The sequence below is a fragment of the Alosa alosa genome, chromosome 12 (genome assembly GCF_017589495.1).
Source record: "Alosa alosa isolate M-15738 ecotype Scorff River chromosome 12, AALO_Geno_1.1, whole genome shotgun sequence".
NCBI classification, from domain to species: Eukaryota; Metazoa; Chordata; class Actinopteri; order Clupeiformes; family Clupeidae; genus Alosa; species Alosa alosa.
In genome coordinates this window covers 1056619-1061618 of record NC_063200.1, presented here as the reverse complement: position 1 = coordinate 1061618, position 5000 = coordinate 1056619, and the positions used below count along the sequence as shown (strand labels likewise).

Genomic DNA, 5000 nt, shown 5'->3' with positions numbered 1-5000 from the left:
AAACAAAAAGCAAACAAAGCATAAAGAAACAACATGAGGCAGACGTGCGTTGGAGGAGCCAAGAGAGAGTATTACGAGCGAGTCGGACCATGCCCTCCCCCTCCTCCTCCTCTTCCTCCTCCTTCTCCCCCTCCTCCTCCTCCTCCTCCTTAAACTGGTGAAATCCACACCGCCACTTTCCAATTAACAGGCTGATTAGAACCAGACTCTACTCCTTCCTGTTTCTCTCTCTCTCTCTCTCCCTCTCTCTCTCTCTCTCTCTCTCTCTCTCTTCTTATCCTTTCTCTCCTGCCCACTCTGCACCCTCTTTGCATCAGTCTTCAGGTCAACAGGTCAACAGGTAAGGCTGTCCTACAGTACACCTGGTCTGCCTGCAGAGGCCACAAAGCAGGCACAGCAGAGCCACTGACCGGAGTCAACACACCGGATCAGTAAGATTAGACTCCGCCACTGACCAGAGTCAACACACCGGGTCAGTAAGATTGTATCGTCCCGACTCTGCCACTGACCAGAGTCAACACACCGGATCAGAACCACTGACCAGAGTCAACACACCGGGTCAGTAAGATTGCCACTAAGTGTCCAGTCTGTAAATGTGTTTGTGATAAAGACCTCAATGTCATTGGGAAGTGTTTTGGATTTTTTTGTATGTCTGTCTGTGTGTGTGTGTGTGTATGTGTGCATCTGTGACAGAGTTTGTGTGTGTGTCTATGTGCATGTGTAAATGTGTGTGTAAGTGTGTGTGCTTATGTGCATGTGTGTGTATATGTGTATTTATGTGCATGTGTGTGCATGTGTGTATGTGTGTTTATGTGCATGTGTGTATGTGTGTGTATTTATGTGCATGTGTGTGCATGTGTATGTGTGTGCATGTGTATGTGTGTGCATGTGTGTTTATGTGCATGTGTGTGTGTGTGTGTGTTTATGTGCATGTGTGTGCATGTGTGCTTATGTGCATGTGTGTGCATGTGTGTGTTTATGTGCATGTGTATGTGTGTGCATGTGTGTGCATGTGCATGTGTGTGTGTTTATGTGCATGTGTGCTTATGTGCATGTGTGTGTATGTGTATTTATGTGCATGTGTGTGTGTGTGTGTGTTTGTGTGCATGTGTGTGCATGTGTGTTTATGTGCATGTGTGTTTATGTGCATGTGTGTGCATTTGTGTTTATGTGCATGTGTGTGTGTGTGCATGTGTGTTTATGTGCATGTGTGTTTATGTGCATGTGTGTGTGTGTATGTATGTGTGTGTGTGTGTGTGTGTGTGTGTGTGTGTGCTGTGCTGTGCTGTGCTGTGTGTGTGTGTGTGTGTGTGTGTGGTGCTGTGCTGTGCTGTGCTGTGCTGTACTGTGTGTGTGTGTGTGTGTGTGTGTGTGTGTGTGTGTGTGTGTGGTGCTGAACTGTGCTGTGCTGTGCTGTGCTGTGCTGTGTTGTGTGTGTGTGTGTGTGTGTGTGGTGCTGAGCTGTGCTGTGCTGTGCTGTGTGTGTGTGTGTGTGTGTGTGTGGTGCTGAGCTGTGCTGTGCTGTGCTGTGCTGTGCTGTGTGTGTGTGTGTGTGTGTGGTGCTGAGCTGTGCTGTGCTGTGCTGTGCTGTGCTAGGCAAGGCAAGGCAATTTATTTATATAGCGCATTTCATACCCCAGGTAGACACAATGTGCTTTACATAGCTCGGGCATTACCTCAAATAAAAGTAAGCAGGTATAAAACATATCACAAATATATCACAGTAGTGAAATAAGTAAAAACAATAAAAGCAATAAAATAGTAGAATAAGTAAAAATAATAAAAGCAATAAAATAGTAGAATTAGTAAAAACAATAAAAAAGCAAATACAGATAAATTAAAAAACAGGAAAAGCCATAGAGAAGAGGGTGGTCTTCAATTGGGTTTTAAAAGTGGCAATGGTTGAGCAGTCTTAATATGCTCAGGAGTTTGTTCCATATCTGACTGCATGGTAGCTGAAAGCAGCTTCACCCTGTTTTGAAAAGCGAGTAGAAGGTATGCATAATACCTGGCTGTTCTGTGATCTAAGAGGTCTGTGGGGGATGTAAAATTTAAACATGTCTGATATATATGTTGGCCCATCCCGTGCAGTGCTTTAAAACCAGTAGCAGTAATTTCTTAAAATCTATCCTAAAAGAAACTGGTAGCCAATGCAGGGACTTAAGTATGGGGGCAAGATATGTTCTCTTCTGCTTGTCTTTGTTAGGGACGCGGTGGCTGCAGCCGCTTTGAACTAATTGAAGCTGTCTAATTGTCTTTTTTGAAGTCCTGTGAAGAGCCCAAGGCAATAGTCCAGCCGGGCTTGAGATAAAAGCATGGACAAGCTTTTCCAGGTCAGACTGGGACATAAGGTCTCTCAGCTTGGCAATGTTTTTTCAGGGTGATAAAATGATGTCTTGGTTACAGCTCCTCATGTGATAATCAAAGTTGAGGTCACTATCGATTATAACTTCAAGCCCTTTTGCCCTATAAAAAGTGTAGCCATGTTGTCTCTCTCATCCTTCCTCCCAAATAAAAATCACTTCAGTTCTCTTCAGTCTTCTCTTCTTCAGTCTTCTCTTCAGTCTTCTCTTCAGTCTTCTCTTCTCTCAGTCTTCACTTCAGTCTTCTCTCAGTCTTCTTCAGTCTTCTCTTCTCTTCAGTCTTCACTTCAGTCTTCTCTTCAGTCTTCTCTTCAGTCTTCTTCTCTTCAGTCTTCACTTCAGTCTTCTCTTCAGTCTTCACTTCAGTCTTCACTTCAGTCTTCTCTTCAGTCTTCTCTTCTCTTCAGTCTTCACTTCAGTCTTCTCTTCAGTCTTCTCTTCAGTCTTCTCTTCTCTTCAGTCTTCTCTTCAGTCTTCTCTTCTCTTCAGTCTTCACTTCAGTCTTCTCTTCAGTCTTCACTTCAGTCTTCTCTTCAGTCTTCTTCAGTCTTCTCTTCTCTTCAGTCTTCTTCAGTCTTCTCTTCAGTCTTCTCTTTGTTCAGTTGCAAATAGTTTTGGGACGTCCCCCTATTTATTTGGTCAAGGCAGTCACACAGTGAGCCAAGGGGATCCTTATCAGTGTCATCTGCGTAGCTGTGATACGAAACCTGAGTGTTTTTTTATAATCTGACCCAGTGGGAGCATGTAGAGATTAAAAAGAAGTGGCCCCGGGATTGACCCTTGGGGGACACCTGACGCCAAGGGTGCTGGAGATGAGGTGTAATTACCAAGGGCAACAAAGAAAGTTCTCTCCTGCAGATAGGACTTCAGCCAGTTGATCACTCCGCCTGATAGTCCAACCCAGTGTTCCAGCCGGTGTAGGAGTATGCTATGGTCAATTGTATCAAAGGCTGCACTGAGTTCCAGTAATACAAGCACTGAAGTTTTGCCAGAGTCTGTGTTGAGACGTATGTCATTTAGCACCTTTATAAGAGCAGTTTCTGTAATTATGATTGGGCCGAAGCCTGACTGAAACGGATCAAGGCAGCAATTTTCTGTTAAAAAATCGTTTAGTTGATTGAAAACCACTTTCTCAATAAGTTTCCCAATAAAGGGCAAGTTGGATACGGGTCGGTAGTTATTTAATGATGATGGGTCTAGGCTTTTTTTTGAGCAGGGGCTTTACAACAGCCATTTTCAGGGATTCAGGGAAGATTCCCCACTGTAGTGACCAGTTCACAATTTGGAGTACACTGTCAGATAGTAGATGAAAAAATATTTTTTGAAAAAAGTTTGTAGGGATTGTGTCAAGACTGCAGGTGGAGGAGTTTAGGCTTTTGCTGTTTTTCTAGTGTATAAGCCGCCCATCAGACTGAACTCTGACATGAGGGTTTTCTAGTGTATAAGCGCCTATCAGACTGAACTCTGGCATGAGGTTTTTTCTAGTGTATAAGCCGCTATCAGACTGAACTCTGGCATGAGGGGCTTTCTAGTGTATAAGCCGCCTATCAGACTGAACTCTGACATGAGGGGTTTTCTAGTGTATAAGCCGCCATCAGACTGAACTCTGGCATGAGGGGTTTTCTAGTGTATAAGCTTCCTATCAGACTGAACTCTGACATGAGGGGTTTTCTAGTGTATAAGCGTCTATCAGAGGAACTCTGGCATGAGGGTTTTCTAGTGTATAAGCCGCCATCAGACTGAACTCTGACATGAGGGGTTTTCTAGTGTATAAGCCGCTTATCAGACTGAACTCTGGCATGAGGGGTTTTCTAGTGTATAAGCCGCCTATCAGAGTGAACTCTGGCATGAGGGTTTTCTAGTGTATAAGCGTCTATCAGAGTGAACTCTGGCATGAGGGGTTTTCTAGTGTATAAGCGCCATCAGACTGAACTCTGACATGAGGGTTTTCTAGTGTATAAGCCGCCTATCAGACTGAACTCTGGCATGAGGGTTTTCTAGTGTATAAGCCGCCTATCAGACTGAACTCTGGCATGAGGGGTTTTCTAGTGTATAAGCCGCCCATCAGACTGAACTCTGGCATGAGGGGTTTTCTAGTTCAATGAGCAGACTGGGCAACAAGGGATGGCTAGTTCAGGACAATGAGCAGACTGGGCAACAAGGGATGGCTAGTTCAGGACAATGAGCAGACTGGGCAACAAGGGATGGCTAGTTCAGGACAATGAGCAGACTGGGCAACAAGGGATGGCTAGTTCAGGACAATGAGCAGACTGGGCAACAAGGGATGGCTAGTTCAGGACAATGAGCAGACTGTAATTGAGATCCAATGTTTGATCTGATGTTCTCAATTTTGCATTTAAAGAAGGAGGCAAAGTCATCACATGCTCTGCTTGAGAGCAGTTCTGAGGGCAATTGGGAGGGAGGATCTGTTAGCTTTCCAACTGTCAGGAATAATGTACGGGTATTATTTATGTTGTTGTTTATTAGATCAGAGAAATAAGATTGCCTGGCCTCACTTCCTTCAGAGTTGTATTTGTGGAGTGCATCTGTATGGATCTGGAGGTTGGAGGTTAACTTGGAGTTTATTTTATTTATGGATCTGGAGGTTGGAGGGAACTTGGAGTTTATTTTATTTAT

At 44.2% G+C, this 5000-nt stretch overlaps 1 protein-coding gene across 1 annotated transcript in view; it reads right to left on the bottom strand.

Moving 5' to 3' along the window:
* pappaa (pregnancy-associated plasma protein A, pappalysin 1a) overlaps positions 1-5000 on the bottom strand; it is a 197677-nt gene that overhangs the window by 118699 nt on the left and 73978 nt on the right.